Consider the following 18,041-nt stretch of genomic DNA (forward strand, 5'->3'; position numbering starts at 1 on the left):
TTATTTCCTGTGTTTCTTTAGTCTGTCTCTCCTGCCTAGAATAGAAGCTCTCTGAAGGAGGTATCTTCTCTGTATTTCACTTCTTGGAGCAGAGTTTGGCACGTTATGGATGCTCAATGTATTTGTTGAGTGATTCATAACAATTATCTGTAAAACAAGAATAAACCAAGAAAGGTCAGTTGACTTGTTGTTGTTGCTGTTCAGTTGCTCAGTCATTTCTGACCCTCTGTGACCCCATGGACTGCAGCACACCAGGCTTGCCTTCATTATCTCCCAGAGTTTGCTCAAACTCATGTTCACTGAATCAGTGATGCCATCCTACCATCTCACCCTCTGTCACCTCCTTCTCCTCCTGCCCTCAATCTTTCCCAGAAACAGGGTCTTTTCCAATGAGTCAGCTCTTCACATCAGGCAACCAAAGTTTTGGAGCATCAGCTTCAACATCAGTTCTTCCGGATTGTTTTTTTCAAGTGACTTGAATGATAGCCAATGTGCCACAGAGCCTCAACTCAAACCTTAGACTCTGCTACTCTAAAGCGAATGCTTTTTCTACCCTCATAGTCATGATTCATTGCTTTTTCCCTCCCTCTGCCCTCAGCAGTTAATGCAGTCTTACTTGACATTGCATGTTTGTGATAAATGCCTGGATATGACCTCAAGCCTTAGCCTCCTTTTTTCTTCAGAGGTTTATTGATCACACCCCAAATATTTGCATTTTCAGCCCCTGCTGCTTTTTTTTTCCTTTTCCTTTTTTTAAAAAGTATTTATTTATTTATTTATTTAGGCTGTGCCGGGTCTTTGTTGCAGCACGTGGGATCTCGATCTTCGTTGCGGCATGTGAGGCCTTTAGTCGCAGCATATGAGCTCAGTTGCAGCATGTGGGATCTAGTTCCTTGACTAGGGATCAAACCCTGGACCTTGCATTAGGAGTGCAGAGTCTCAGCCCCTGGACCACCAGGGAAGTCCCCCCTTCACTGCTGCTTTTCTAAACTAACACTTACGCGTGCTTAGTCGCTGAGCGTGTCCAACACTTTGCAACCCCATGGACTGCAGCCTGCCAGGCTTCTCTGCCTGTGGGTTTCTCCAGGTGAGAATACTGGAGTGGGTTCCCACTTCCTCCTCCAGGGGATCTTCCCGAGCCAGGGATCGAACCTGCATCTCCTGCACTGGCAGTTGGATTCTTTACCACTGAGCCACCTCAGAAGCCTCTTCTAAATCAATAGGAAACACTTATTCAAAGCAGATCCAGCCATCATCCTTTATCTTTTATAAGAGATGCCCATCGCTCATCAAGCATCTGGCATTTCTGTCCACCATCCCTGCAGAAAAGTGGTGTCTGATGCACTATAGATTAGAACATGGGTGGGGAATTTCTCTCCAGGAAAGATTCAGCGAAGATTGCCACCCAGGGCTGGTTGACCAAACTGTCTGGAATGGAGGCACCAAAACAGCTTCAAAGTCCATGAGTGGGGCTGGGAGCTAGAAACGGGGGCCTGATTTGGGGTGAGAGCCTGGTGCCCTTTGCACAGAGAACTCCTGAAGGGGAGATGAACATGCCTGTGAGGAGAGCCCGGTGTCTCTGTAGTGCAGACTGAGTGTGTGACTTGAGACAATCGGCACATGTATACAAACCATACTCACCTTTTCGACGTAGAAATGAATAGCACTGAACCGGGAGTTCGAGTACTTACCTTTGAGCCTTGTCTGCGGTTTGCTTGCTGAAAGGTCCTGTCCTTCGGAATCTTCATCTCATGTGGTTGTGGGCTCAGCACCCCAACCCTGCTCACCCCAGAGCTTTTGTGGTTGATAGAACAGGATCTGTGCAAGAGAAACCAATTGTTACTGTGATTCTTAAAGTATACCACACATTGCAATTCAACCCATAGGATGCAGAGAACAGGTAGGCAGAGGGGGAGCCGGCAAAGATGGGGACTTTGGATTTTCAACACCATCTCACTGTTCATGACTTTCTATCACTCATCCTCTAAAGGCCCTGGGCCTTACCTTCTGCCCCAACCCGTTCTACAAACGTCCCTCAGCCTCTTCATTCATCTGGAATCTGGATAATTACAGTACTGTTCCTCAGGGGAGAAGACCTCCTTGGGCTGCTGAAATCACAGAGGCCAGAAATCAATCCAGTATGGAAGCAATGAAGATGGCTCTTCTGCAAAAGGAAAAAACACGTCTACCCAGAAAGGCCACACAAATCAGGTGCATTTTTCTCAATGACCAAAAAGCTAACCCATCCCACGTGAGACCAAGGCTGACGTCTGTGGAGGCAAACGGGAGAAGACCACCATCATCACACATCTCATCGCCTTAGGAGCTGGGCTAATGATGGATATAAATCCAGGCTCGCATCTGGGTGATTTTCTTGGCATTATACTTCACAGTCCTCAAGTGATTTGGTTGAGAAAGGGCAAGGGCTTACATTATTCATATAGTTATAAAACTAGTAACAGTAACACTTCTGCCCTGGCTAACATGTTTAAACCTCTGTGGGAGGTCTGGGCATGCAGCCCTCTGGACCACCTGCACCTGAGTTTGTGAACTCATTTGAGCAACTGGTCTTCACGGGGCCAACACCAGATTCTCTGCAAAGAAATACCCAGCTTCTCTGCAAAGAAAACACCCAGTGAAGGGCTGTTAAAGCACTCTTTTATGTCAGTCTCATCCTGATGCAAAAAGACGACTCATTGGAAAAGAACTTGATGTTGGGAAAGATTGAAGGCAAAAGAAGAGGGAGGCAGAGGATGAGATGGTTAGGTAGCATCACCAACTCGATGGCATGAACTTGATCAAACTCTGGGAGATAGTGGAGGGGGACAAAGGAGCCTGGTGTGCTGCAGCTCATGGAGTTGCAAAGAGTCAGACACGACTTAGCAATTGAACAACAGTAACAGCCTATTGATAAGTGATGCAATCAGCTAGAAATGCCTGTGGGTGCTCACCAGGGCTCCATACTACTTGAGGGAGCCCCTAAAGACCCTTCTCCAGCCAGAGCCAGCATTGTGGCTAGACCAGCCTTTGTGGATCTTATTATGATTGTAAGATACAGCTCAGCAACAACCATTGGGAAACTTTGAAAAGATAAGGTTTTCTAGGCCTGGAGGGTACATGACATGCCCAGGGCCACACAGGGAGGTTGTAGGTAGAGAGAGAAAAGGTGTGGACCTGTGGTCCTACTTTTATTGAAGTCAAAGGTGGGGTGCCTAGGATTTTGTGTGTTCACTCTGTTGGTGAATTTAAAATGTGAGAGTGGGAATTGAAGCACAGGAAGGGAAAAGCAGGTGGTCAAAAGGTCACTTATGTAGGTCTCTAAAAGGGGAACTTCAGAGATGGGGCAGCTTGGCTTTTTATTTAGTTGTATAGATGCAAATATATTTTTTCCAGATGGATGTCTTTGAGTGGTTGCTTAGCAATCAAAGGCTTGATATCAGGCACTTACATTACAATAGAAAAAGCTAATTATTAGGTGTTTACACCACAAGTACACTATATTCAATGCAATTCAACATGTATTTATTGAGTACCTACTAGATGCAGGCTTGATGCTAGGAGGATGATCTTACAGATCTGTGGTCAAGAGTTTGTTCTGTTGCCTATTATACTAGCACAGGATCACGATCATGTATGTGACTTAACTTCTCCAAGCCTTAGCTTCTTCATCTGTAAAATGAAGAAAATGATAACATTTAATTCATAGGATTTAGATGGCATTCCAAGAAAAATGTGTATGAAAGTGACTTTAAATAAAAATGCATTAGTTTGTTAAATAACCCCATACATGTCAGCAGCAGGAGTTGGAAGAGTATATTGATAGGGGAGAAGACAGTCTCTTCCTCAGCTGGCCAGAATGACAGAGTGTCTTGAGAAACCTCCATGATATCAGTAAAATTAAATGTTTCCAATTTCATTCTTTTACATGTAGCTGTCTAGTTTTTCCCAGCACCGCTGATTAAAGAGACTGTCTTTTTATCCATTGTATATTCTTGCCTCCTTTGTCACAGATTAATTGATGATAAATGTGTTACTCTATTTCTAGGCTTTCTATTTTGTTCCATTGATCTGCATGTCTGCTTTTTGCTGGTATCATAGCTTTGCTTACTGTAGCTTTGAAGGATAGTCTGAAGTCAGGGAGTCTGATACTTCCAGCTCTATTTTTTCCCTCAAGATTGTTTTGCCTATTTGGAGTCATTTGTTTTTCTACACGGGCTTCCCTGAAGACTCAGTGGTAAAGAATCCACCTGCAAAGCAGGAGTTGTATGTTCAATCCCTGGGTAAGGAAGATTCACCAGGAGGAAGGCATGGCAACCCACGCCAGTATTCTTGCCTGGAGAATCCCATGGACAGAGGAGCCTGATGGGATACTGTCCATTGGGTTGGAAAGAGTCAAACATGACTGAAGCGACACAATGTTCAATTCTTTACGATGCTATGGACTGTAGCCCACCAGGCTCCCCTGTCCATGGGCTTCTCCAGGCAAGAACACTGGAGTGTGTTGCCATGCCCTCCTCCAGGGGATCTTCCTGATCCAGGGATCAAACCTGAATCTCTTATGTCCCTGTATTGCAGGCAGATTTTTTACCACTAGTGCCATATGGAAAGCCTCATGCATACACGTATTTCCATATAAATTTTGAAATTATTTGTTCTACTTCTGTGAAAAATAACATTGGTATTATGATAGAGATTGCATTGAATCTGTAATATGCCTTGGGTAATATGGTTATTTTAACAGTATGAATTCTTCCAGTGCAAGAGTACAGTATATCTTTCCATCTCTTTGTGTCATCTTCGGTTTCTTTCATCAGTGTCTTATAGTTTTCCAAGTATAGGTATTATACCTCATTAGGCAGGTTAATTCCTAAAATGTTTTCTAATACCCTATATAAAAATAAATTCAAAATGGATTAAAGGCCTAAATATAAGCCCAGAAAACATAAATACCTTAAAAGAAAAGATAGGCAGAACACTCCTTGACATGAATTGTAGCATAATTTTTTTGGATCTGCCTTCTAAGGCAAAAAAGAAACAAAAGCAAAAATAAGCAAGAGGGACCTAATTAAACTGAAAGCTCTTGCACAACCAAGGAAATGATTGACAAAGCAAAAAGACTACTTACTGAAGGGAAAAAATATTCACAAATGATATGACTGATAAATATCAAAAATACATAAACAGCTCATACAACTCAACATCCAAAAAACAAACACCAGATTAAAAAATGGGCAGAAGACCTGCACAGACATTTTTGTGATGAAGACTTACAAATGACCTACAAGTATATGAAAAAGTTTGACATCACTAATCATCAGAGAGTAGGGCTTCCCTGATGGCTCAGCCCGTAAAGAATCTGCCAGCAATGCAGGAGACACAGGAGATGTGGGCTCAACCCCTCGGTCTGAAAGATGCCCTGGAAGAGGAAAATGGCAACCTGCTCCAGTATTCTTGCCTGAAAGGTCCTATGGACAGAGGAGCTTGAAGGGCTACAGTCCAAAAAATCACCAACAGTCATATATGACTGAGTGATTACATACTCAAAAAAAAAAAAAAAAATCAGAGATATGCAAATCAAAACCACATAATATCTTACATTTGTCAGGATGGCCATCATCAAAAAGATCACAATTGTCAGTGAGAATGTGAAAGAAAGGGCGACTTCTGTTGGTGGGAATGTAAATTGGTACAACCACTGTGGAAAACAGTATGGAGGTTCTTCAAAAAACTAAAAATAAAACACTCAAAAGATATAGCAATACTACTCCTGGGTATATATCCACAGAAAAAGAAAACACTAATTTTTTAAAGATCCACACACCCCATGTTCATAGGAGCATTATTTACAATAGCCAATATATAGAAGTGCCCAGCAACAGATGAATGGACATATGACATATATATGAATGACCTATATATGAACTTTAAGGCTATTAGGCTTAGTGAAATAAGTCAGGGAGAGAAAGACAAATACTGTGTGACATAACTTATATGTGGAACCTAAAAGATAAAATAAACTAGTGAATATAGCAGAAAGGAATCAGATTCACAAACTAATGGTTACCAGTGGGGACAGTGGCAAGGGTAGGAAAGGTTGGTGGTAGCAGATAAAGTGCAATCTATTATGTATAAAATAAACAAGTTATAAGGATGTATTATTGCACAGCATAGGCACTATAGCCAGTACTTTATAATGAGTATATATAGAGTTTAAAAATCATGAATCACTATGTTGCATACCGGAAACTTACATAATACTATAATCAACTATACTAAAAAATTTTTCAGAGACAATAGCATTATAGCTAAATTGTCACAAAAAGAAAGAAAGACATGCTCTCAATGGTGGACTTACTAAAGTGATTTTGGGTGAGTTGGTTACCCTGTCTGTTCCTCAGTTTTCTTATCTGTTAAATGGTGGTGTGAAAATTAGCTAAGGTAATAATATGTAAATACCTAGAGCAGTGCCTGACACAAGCAAGTTCTATATCTGGTTTGTTATTTGTTATTATCACACAGACATTTAAAATGCAAGTCGCTCCCAACTTGAAAAGGTCTTGGAAGACAGACTTTCCCAGACAATCCTATTTCATGTTGCACTCACTCACTACCCACTCTGTGGGTTACCAGATAAAATATAAGATGCTTAGTTAAATTAAAATTTCAGATAGATAATGAATCATTTTTAGTGCAAGTATATCCCATGCAATATTTGGGATATACTTTTACTGAAAAAATTTTTCTGTTTATCTGAAATTCAAATTTGACTGGTATCCTATATTTTTATTTGGTAAATCTAATAAACCTGCTGCTGCTAAGTTGCTTCAGTTGTGTCCGACTCTGTTCGACCCCATAGACGGCAGCCCACCAGGCTCCCCCATCCCTGGGATTCTCCAGGCAAGAACACTGGAGTGGGTTGCCATTTCCTTCTCCAATGCATGAAAGTGAAAAGTCAAAGTGAAGTCGCTCTCCCTTATCTTGCTAAATAATTCCAGGCAGTGAAAAGTATTTTAAAAGTGTCATTTTAAACTTGTTTATCCTAATGTCTTTCTCATTAGGATGTAAGCTCCAGGAGAGCAGAATCTTGTCTATCTTTTATCTATCTGTATTGCCAGGGCTCAGCAGAGTACATGGCCCATGGTAAGAATGGAACGTAACTGAAGATGTTTTTAGAATAACTGAATAAGGGATCCTTGCAGAGCAAGGGAGAGGCTATTGGAAGCATCCAGCTTTCTGCTTTTCTGGTCTTTCTCAAATGCTACTTTTGGAAAAAATCTTCTGAAGCAACATTCCAGTCCACGTACCTCAGTCTGAGCGCTCCGTGTTCACAGACTGGGGATCACGAGCCTTCTCAGAGCTTGGACTTCAGTGTAGGCTTCGGCATGGAGTTAGGAAACACAGTACATTTTTTCTTTGAACTGTGAACAATCAATTCTCTGCATTCCAATTCTGTCACAGTCCTGGGCTCCACAGACTACAAGAAATGGACTTGCCTTATGCTAATGGCATTTCATTTATCATTATGGTGCCGAATGAGGGGAGACCATTAAGCAGAGTATGATGTTTTATTAGTGTGTTTTTCTGAAGTCTGTGACTCTGCATAGCACAATGAATAAAAATGACCTAAATTGTGTTTCGTGAGACATTTTCAGGCTGTACTTGCTCAGTTGCCCAAGCCTGGTGATGTCTTTGGTAAATAGCATCAGACTCCATCTTCCCTTTTAAAGCATTATTGCAGGTGTGGCTGAAATTTAATTTAAATTGAATTTTTTTGCATTTGTAATAACTCTCATTTCCCGTAAAAGATGAAAACCATTGAACCCTTTATGAAGTTTAGTTTAAAACAATACAGACTTTAAGGACTTATCTACCCTGGGCCTGAAATTGGCAACACTTGCCACAGTGTTAAAAATGATGTTTCTAAATGCGGTTGAAGTTGTTCATAGTCCTTTCTGATTTGGTGTCCTATTTGCTGCCTGATGTTCTGCATTTAAACAGAAATGGCGCTCTCTGGTTTGCAATTGAGTTTTAAATTGAATGGGTGGTTATTTAAGCAGCACTATTATAGGAAAACACTGGCTTGTAAAGGATTGATGTGGGAAAGGGGGGGTCACTCTATCTTGCCTCCAGAATCTGGCATTATAAGGACTTAATTATATGAAAGCTAGCTACTTTGCCCTCAAACTCCTGTAACAATGTTTAAAAGAAAATAAAGAGGAACGCTAATATATGGGCTTGCCCAAGTGCCACTGTGCACTGAGGATGAGATGGTCGGATGGCATCACCGACTCAATGGACATTTTGAGCAAACTGTGGGAGATAGTGAAGGATAAGGAAGCCTGGTGCTGCAGTTCATGGAGTCATGAAGAGTCGGGCACGACTTAGCAACTGAACAGCAAGTGCCACTGGACAGTTTTCACAGGTCTCTCCAAAAGGGACAGCAGATAAAAACTGGGTCCCAAGTCTTCCTTTCTAGCTGGAAGCCAGAGAGAACTCTGCAGCTTACACATAGCCATATTTCAAAGGATGTAAATATTGTTTCATGGACTCCAGCAGTCAGTTTCAAAACATATGATGGCTCCTTTTCCTCCCGTAAGAGTCAATAACTCATTAGAGGGGGAAAAAAGCAGTACGCATAAGCATGTTAATTAACAGCATTATCAATACCAGCAAGAAAAAAATTGGAAGCAATGTCTATGTGCAGCACTCTGGAAATTGTTAAGTAAATTATGGTGTATGAACCATGATGAAAGATAATTCATTCATTGAAATGATAATTAGAAAGATTTGGATACATGGAAGATGTTTAAACTAAAGTATAAAGTGAGAAAATAATATGGGAATTGTGATTGCAACCATATCAGTATGACTATGTAGATGAATACAAATTGAAAGAGGAGGCAAAAATGAAAATAATAGTTGCATAGAGTTCGTTAAAGGTAATTAGTTACCACTTTAAGAAATAATTTTGAAAAGCTATAAATTCTTTTTAAAATAATGATTTTTAAAAAAGCAATGGCAGAAATGTGCAATGAGCTTCAATCTTTAAATGCAGAGACTACGTCTTCTTAGTTCACGAGACCACTGACCTAATTAGTGGCAGGCCCTGGTCTAAAAACCAGGTTTGTCCAATTGTAAAGCCCATATTCTCTTTCAAAAAATTTTTATTGAAGGGTAATTGCTTTACATGGTGTTAGTTTCTGCTGTACAGCAATGTGAATCAGCTATAAGTGTGCATATTTCCCTTCTCTCTTGAGCCTCCTTCCCATAACCCCTATCTCTAGGTCATCACAGAGCACCCAGCTGAGCTCCCTGTTTTATATAAAGCTTCTCACTAGCTGTCTAATTTTACACAGGGTAGTGTATAAGTGTCAGTAGCGTATATGTGTATATGTGACATAAATGTCAGCACGGCTCTCTCAATTCGTCCCACCCTCTCCTTCCCCCACTGTGTCCACAGTCTGTTTTCTCTGTCTGTGTCTCTATTCCTGCCCTGCAAATAGGTTCATCAGTACTGTTTTTCTGGATTTCATATATATATGTTAATATGTGATACTTATTTTTCTTTTTCTGATTTACTGCACTCTGTATAACAGGCTCTAGGATCATCCATCTCACTATAATCAACTCAAATTCATTCTTTTTTATGACTGAGTAATATTCCATTGTGTATATGTACCACAACTCCTTTATGCATTCATCTGTCTACAGATTGACAGCTAGGTTGCTTCCATTATCCTGGCTCTTGTAAATGGTGCTAAAGCCTATATTCTTAACCACTAATCTGTAATACCTTTTTGCTATCAGTCGAATACTCAGTCCTGCCATATGTTATTAAAAAATGTGTCAGTTACACAAAATGTGTTTAATTCAGCGTACCAAAAATTTGTTTTTTTATTATGTGGGGTTTTCTTGTTTTTGTTTTTTTTGTTTTTTTGTTTGATTTGCTTTGCTTTACCTCTTTATCTTGAAATAGAGCATGCATGCAAGTGTATGTGGCTGGACAGAGATGGGAATGGCCTAGGAGATGGGAGAGTTTCCAGATCATAGAAGGCCCTGGTATTTAGATCTTCTGTGGCTGATGATTACTACAGATTCTGTAATCAAGATTTCTGGGACCAGGGAGCCTGTAGCTACCTGCCTCCTTTGAGGAAAGATTTGGTATTAAAGCATCCTTGCAAGGCTGTTTGACCTGGTTGTTTTGCCCTAAAGGGACAAAGACCATGATGACCTTAAACCCTTCTTCCCCTAAGCCTGACCTGATAAGAATTATCAGCCCTCTAAATCAGATTCAGAGCCTGTCAGTCATTCTGGATTCAGTTTTGGAGATCTTATTAATGCAAATTTTATTTTAAGAATTGGAACAGAGGAAAATAACATATGCTTGTATTAATGGGAGAAAACAATAGCAATTGCTTCTGCATATTATGGCTGGGTCTCAGATTCAATGAACTCTGGAATGAGATGAAAAATATAATAAGCATGATTCTGAAAATTGAATAATCGGCATTCCACAGGGATCCAATTGTGATGGATGGCAAGACAAAAGTAAAATAAAAGGATTGTTTGCTCTTAAACTTTTCTGAGACTGCCACCATAAAAGTGGGCTTCTCTCTCCAAAGAGCTGCCAGTTGAGCTATGGAATAAGGAACACAACTCCCCAATTTGAAGTATCACATTTTAAGTCAAGTTTTGAAAAAAAAAATACATCCAGACACTTTTAAATTTATAAGATTAAGCTTCGATCTTTCCTCTAATGACAAGTAAATTGAATCTGCAAAATTATGTCCAGTATATGATTTTCAACTGTGTAATTACTGTTTAAAGATACATGTCTTCAATTTCTTCTGTTTCCTTTCGAAACTCAAGTCCATTTCAAATCTTTTAATAAGCAATTTGGTTCTCAGAGAATAGTTTCTTTGTGTTTATAATTAAGTGTTATATTTACACAAAGGAAATAGTGAAATACAAGCTCTTCTAAAAAGAACATTCTAAAACATTCCAGTGAGTACAAAAGCATGACCCTGCAGTGTCAGAATTTCTTCTGGCAATGCCAACAAAAACTCCTTGAGCTATTTTACAAAGAACTAAAGAGAAAGTCTGATTCCTCTGAATGATACGCCCTGCCCCTTTTAAGTGTGATCCTTGAGGAAATATTCAAACAACTCAACAACAATTGTGAAAGTGAATATACAGCAAGTATAATTTTTAGTACTTTATACTTTGACTTGAGATCTTGCCACCATGGCATGAGTTTATTTCTTAGGCAACAAATACCTGCAGGAAAAGTATGTTTTCTGATCATTTGATAGAGTTACCTATGTAAATTCTTTCCCAAGGTGAAAAGTGGACATTAATTAATAAACCAACAAACATGTATCAGTCACCCCTCGACCAGGTGACAGGCACTCGCCAAGTGCTGCAGGAGACACAAGTCTGAAACACAAGCCCCACCCTCACTAGTATCCAGTCTGATCAGGGAATGAGATGAATAAGACTTAGACAAGCAAAAGGAGGGGGAATAAGAGATTCCAGTGGAGGACAATGGGACTATAGAGGGAAGGAGGGGACTGTCAACTACAAATTGACACTTACCAAGAACATTGCCAATGACTGAACAACAAAGGCATTCGCCATCTGCCTCTGCAGAGACTGAACCCCATGCTGCCATAGCTGTTGACCTTCAACAACCCCCGAGGGAGTTCAGGGTGGAGTGAGGCTCTTTGTGCTCCAGGGAATCTGGTGGGACAGGTCTTTAGATAGTTCGATGTTTCTAGGAACAGATTTTATGATCTCAATCCTTGCATCTCCTCATATCTAGAGAAGCACTGAATTCCTTCATGGTGATATCAGATCCTCATGACTAACAAAAAGCCTTTTGTAAAATGAGTGCTTCATGGTATTGAACTCCCCCTTCACCAAAACCTTATATATTATCTTTCCCCCACTGCCCCTTTGGAGCAGTCTCTGAGAGCTATCTGAGATGTTGCCTCCTGGGCTGCAGTCCTCATTTTGCCCCAAATAAAACTTAACTCACAACTCTCAAGTTTTACATCTTTTTTTAGTCAATAAGACAAAGGCTTGGAGAGTAGGAATATAGGCATGTTTAGAAAAGAAGTGAAAGTGAGTCTCTGTCATATCTGACTCTTTGCAACCCCATGGACCATACCGTCCATGGAATTCTCCAGGGCAGAATTGTGGAGTGGGTAGCCTTTCCCTTCTCCAGGGGATCTTCCTAACCCAGGGATCGAACCAGGGTTTCCTGTATTGCAGGAGGATTCTTTACCAACTGAGCCGCAAGGGAAGCCCTAGAAAAGAAGAAGTAAATATAAATAATGATTGCTAGTCTCACCGGAGTGTATGTTCCTCGGTTCTTTGTCTTGTCACAACAAAAATTGGAGCGACGGACATCAAAGCCCTTGGCGCGTCACAGCTCTTGGGTCTTGGACAAACCGTGTTATAGCTCTTTAGGCAAATCAGTGTTACAGCTCTATTTTATTTAGAAGATAGCAGGAGAATCCATCCTCGAAATGTGAGGACATGCCAACCTAAAGACTTGAAGAGAGTGGAGGAGTGTGCGGGGAGAGAGAGAGAGGAGAGAGAGAGTGAGAGGGTGGGGGGGGGGGGTTGGAGAGAGAGAGTGAGAGAGAGAGAGGAGAGAGAGAGCTCGCGCATGCACGTGGCGGGGGTTGGGGGGCAGGGGAGAGAGAGAGCGATAGAGCGCATGCATGCAGGAGAGAGAGAGTGAGAGAGAGAGAGAGCACTTTGGCTCCTCCTTTTATACGTCTTTTCCTCCACCTGGGCCTGCCCTATGCAAATTGGGCTTAGCCAGGAGTGCTGTTTGTTCTGCCTGAAGTCTTCACTCTGGTCCTCGGACCTTCCTTTGACCTTCCTTGTCATTTAGCCACCGCCATTTTGGACTCCTTTTCCCTATTCTACCTACCTAACACTAGCCAAACGTGGTGCTAAAGGTTTCACATGCAATGCATTGTGTAAAATGACCAACTCATCCTAGTGGGGTGGGGGGCATTTTTCTTTCCTGTCTGAGCCCTGAGTCCTGCATACTAGGATGCCTCTTAGACCTGGACTGCTGCTGCTGCTGCTAAGTCGCTGCAGTCGTGTCCGACTCTGTAAGACCGCATAGACGGCAACCCACCAGGCTCCCCCGTCCCCAGGATTCTCTAGGCAAGAACACAGGAGTGGGTTGCCATTTCCTTCTCCAATGCATGAAAGTGAAAAGTGAAAGTGAAGTCGCTCAGTCATGTCCGACTCCTAGCGATCCCATGGACTGCAGCCTACCAGGGTCCTCAGTCCATGGGATTTTCCAGGCAAGAGTACTGGAGTGGGTTGCCATTGCCTTCTCCCTGGACAGACTGGGCCTATTGGTAATCTGCATGCATTCCTTACAATGACTTTATGAGATCCACCTTACTATCATTCTCAGTTTCCAGAGGAAGGGATGGATGGTCAGGAGGCAGAGGAACTTATCCAAGATGGTGAAGTTGCTATTATATGGGGAGCTGAGATTTGACAAAAAGTGCTCTTAATTATTAGTGCAAGACATGAACCATTGTTGTTCAATCACTAAGTCATGTCAAGTCCAACTCTTTGCAACCCCATGGACTACAACACATCAGGCCTCCCTGGACATGAGTCCTTAAGCTAAAATGGAACATTTTCATGGCATAGGTCTAGATGACCAAAACCAAAAAAGGAAATTGGTACATAATTGTGGTGGGATCCAAATTCAAGGATTTTTCCTGTTGGTACTAAAGAATCATGGAAGGCTTCTGAGAAGCAAAACATGATAGAAGCTTTCATGAATAATTTTATGTTTATGTCACCATAGCAATAGTTACTAAACAAACTGATGTCAGTAAAACAAACATACAAACTCAATCATCTGTTCAACCACTCTTCCCATCTCCAGAAATCGAAGCCTCATTCCTCTTAAGGCTACTTCTCCCAAACCATAAACAAACCAAAGAAAGCTTTTTGAAGATCAAAAAAAAGAGAGAGAGAGAGTCCTCTTATCCCCAATTCATTTCAAGATGTTTTTCCTTTATTGGTTAGTGTTTCCTCCACATTTATCTATATAGCAGAAGCTAGACATACTTGAAAAGTTGTAAGTAGTTTTGCTTAAACATCCTTTTCTTATAGCCCATTATGCCTCAAAAATCTCATTTCCTTAGAGAAATAACAGGTAGAACAGGTGTTGCATCCAGGCTTCTCCCTGAGAGATGAGAGCAGAAGTCAGGCGAAGATATGGATCATGCGGCGTGATTTAAAGTCTCTCTGTGTGCACATCTTTTGTCATCTTACCAATTTCCTGTGAGCCTGTTTATTCCCTTTCACTGTGTTTTATTCTGAACTGATATGTGGTTATTTGAGAAGGGGTGAGGCGGGGTTATACTCTTCCTATCTATTGAGATGTATGCCATCTGAGATCAGCGTCATTCCACAGTCTAGTGCAAGACAGCCAAGCAGAGGAAAGTCCATTCAGAGCAAAGGTGGTAATTTCCACGAGGCGCTTCTCCCTGTCTGATTCAAGGAGATGCATTATGCAGAAACCCCAAACAGGGAGCCTCTGTGCTGGGAACGTTCATTTAACTGCATTCCATAATGTTTCCTGCCACGTCACCAAGTCCATACATTCTCAAGCTTCTGTTTTCTCACGATTGAAATCATTCCCTTAGCAGAAACAACCTATCCTTCTCTGTGAGGTCCCATCCAGTTGGTCAGAACGCCTTTCCAGGAGTTAATTTGGCGATGAATTATATAAAGAAATTAAACAGAAACCCCATTAGTAATGTTGACAATATTCCCCACATACATGAAATATTTAATGAAAATCAAAAGCTAGGGAGTTGACTTTGCACACAAAGAACCTGTGTAAGTTGGATATTCTCTGAATGCTAATGCAAGTGTGTTGCTATTTTTTCTAAAGACCTTCTCTTTTTAAAAGGTTACTTTCCATTTACAATTATTATAAAATATTGGCTATATTCCCCATGTTGTACAATATGTTCTTGTAGCTTAGTTTATACTTAATAGGTTATACTTCTTACTGCCCACCCCTATACTGCCCCCCCACTGGTAACCACTAGTTTGTTCTCTGTATCTGTGAGTCTGCTTTTCTGTTATCTTCACTAGTTTGTTTTTTTATTTTTTATTCCACATGTAAGTGATGTCATATGGTATTTCGCTTGAACTGTCTGACTTATTTCCCTTCGCATAATGCCCTCTAAGTCCATTCATGTTGCTGCAAATGGCAAGATTTCTTTCCTTTTATGGCCAAGTAGTATTCCATTGTATATATATACATACACACACGCACAACATATCTTCTGTATTCATTCATCTATCAATGGATACTTAGCTGTTTAGTCACTAAGTCATGGCTGACTCTTTTGTGACACTTTGCACTGTAGCCTTCCAGGGTCCTCTGTCCATGGGATTCCCCAGACAATACTGGAGTGGGTTACCATTTCCTTCATCAGGGGATCTTTCCTGATCCAGAAATCGAACCCACAGCCCTAATTGCATCTCCTACATTGCAGGCTGGGTCTTTACTACTGAACCACTGGGGAAGCCCGATGAATACTTAGGCTGCATCCGTATCTTATCAATTGTAAATTATGCTGCTGTGAACATTGGAAACTTTGCAAATACCCAAGAGCTGTCCCTTGTTTTACTTCTAGTGAAAGAGAAACATCCATTTAGTAATGTTCCACCTCAGTTGGGAATCGGATATCCAGAGCTATTTTGAAAGTCTGCTGCTGCTGCTGCTAAGTCACTTCAGTTGTGTCCGACTCTGTGCGACCCCATAGACGGCAGCCCACCACGCTTCCCCGTCCCTGGGATTCTCCAGGCAAGAACACTGGAGTGGGTTGCCATTTCCTTCTCCAATGCGTGAAAGTGAAAAGTGAAAGTGAAGTCGCTCAGTCGTGTCCGACTCTAGCGACCCCATGGACTGCAGCCTACCAGGCTCCTCCATCCATGGGATTTTCTAGGCAAAAGTACTGGAGTGGGGTGCCATTTCCTTCTCCGTTTGAAAGTCTGGGGACATTCTAAATATGGAAGCCAAAGGGTGGAATCAGCCCAAATGGTAGGCATCACCTGCCAAGGAATTGGAAGCATGCTTTGGATGCTCTATCTTTAAGTCAGTTGGGTCATTCCATAAGAAAGCTCTAGTATAGTGGTTCTCTACTCTGGCCATCCATTAAAATCATCTGTAGACTTTTTAAGGTGCCCTGTGTCCGATATCAGTGAACCAAATAAATCAAAACTTGGTTATGGGAGAATCCAGACAGCTGTATAGTTCTTACTTCAAATCTACCCTTTTATGGGATTTCCCTGGTGGCTCAGATGGCAAAGAATCTCCTTGCAATTCAGGAGACCCTGGACTTTGATTTCCATGGAGTCTTTTTCTGCTCATAATTCAGGGACCATATTTCCCCGGAAGGATCTAGCTCTGGTGGTCCATTACCATTTTCTGTTAATGGTCAGTCCCAACAATGGTCTGTTGCCTTTGGCTTTGATGAGAACCCAGGTAGGAAATGCCAGTTGTCCTGTGCATTGTGACTGGGTGAAACATCAGCTTTCATTTCTCTGCTTTTGTTCTCTAGAGAGCTTGACTGAGTTCTTTCAGTTAGTTGTGGGATTCATTACTTACAAAACATCCGATCAGTTGGTTCAGAAGAGAAATAAAGCTAGTCCCTCCCACATACATAGAGACATGATAAATCTTCATTCAAATCACTAGAATGAGTGGCAGTAGCTTCTAATCATTGATTTAACACATATAAACTCTTCGTCTACTATGATCAGGGTCAAGTTCCAGGCACTAGAGATATAGCAGTGAACAAACCAAAGTGATTGTCCTTATTTAGGTCACAGCCTACAGAGGACCACAGCCTTGTCTAACTCAATGAAACTATGAACCATGCTGTGTAGGACCACCCAAGATGTATGGGACATGGTGGAGAGTTCTGACAAAATGTGGTCCACTGGAGGGGGGAATGGCAAATCAATTCAGTATTCTTGCCTTGAGAACCTCATGAACAGAATGAAAAGGGAGAAAGATAGGACACTGAAAGATGAACTCCCCAGGTTGGCAGGTGCCCAATATGCTACTGGAGATCAGTAGAGAAATAACTCCAGAAAGAGTAAAGAAATGGAGCCAAAGCAAAAATAACACCCAGTTCTGGATGTGACTGGTGATAGAAGTAAAGTCTCATGCTGTAAAAGGCAATATAGCATAGGAACCTGGAATGTTATGTCCATGAATCAAGGCAAATTGGAAGTGGTCAAACAAGAGATGGCAAAAGCGAATATCAACATTTTAGGAACCAGTGTACATGGAATGGGGTGAATTTAACTCAGATGACCACTATATCTACTATTGTAGGCAAGAATCCCTTAGAAGAAATGGAGTAGCCATCATAGTCAGCAAAAGACTCTGAAATGCAGAACTTGGATGCAATCTCAAAAATGACAGATTGATCTCTGTTTGTTTCCAAGGCAAACCATTCAATAGCACAGTAATCCAAGTCTATGCCTGAAGGTGAAAGAGGAGAGTGAAAAAGTTGGCTTAAAACTCAACATTCAGAAAATGAAGATCATGGCATCTGGTCCCATCACTTCATGGGAAATAGATGGGGAAACAGTGGAAACAGTGTCAGACTTTATTTTGGGGGGCTCCAAAATCACTGCAGATGGTGACTGTAGCCATGAAATTAAAAGACGCTTACTCCTTGGAAGGAAAGTTATGACCAACCTAGATAGCATATTCAAAAGCAGAGACATTACTTTGCCAACAAAGGTCCGTCTAGTCAAGGTTATGGTTTTTCCAGTGGTCATGTATGGATATGAGAGTTGGACTGTGAAGAAAGCTGAGTGCCAAAGAATAGATGCTTTTGAACTGTGGTGTTAGAGAAGACTCTTGAGAGTCCCTTGGACTGCAAGGAGATCCAACCAGTCCATTCTGAAGGAGATCAGCCCTGGGATTTCTTTGGAAGGAATGATGCTAAAGCTGAAAC

The 18,041-nt window shown here is 41.4% G+C and overlaps 1 long non-coding RNA gene across 1 annotated transcript in view; it reads right to left on the minus strand.

Annotated features, from left to right (window-relative positions):
* Window positions 1-3,543: 3,543 nt before the first annotated feature.
* LOC105002617 overlaps window positions 3,544-18,041 on the minus strand; it is a 29,131-nt gene continuing 14,633 nt past the window's right edge. Inside the window, exon 3 of the long non-coding RNA XR_826994.1 lies at window positions 3,544-3,669. This is a non-coding gene — a long non-coding RNA (uncharacterized LOC105002617). The remainder of the gene's footprint in view (window positions 3,670-18,041) is intronic.

The sequence above is a fragment of the Bison bison genome, unplaced genomic scaffold (genome assembly GCF_000754665.1).
Source record: "Bison bison bison isolate TAMUID 2011002044 unplaced genomic scaffold, Bison_UMD1.0 scf7180017864456, whole genome shotgun sequence".
NCBI lineage: Eukaryota > Metazoa > Chordata > Mammalia > Artiodactyla > Bovidae > Bison > Bison bison.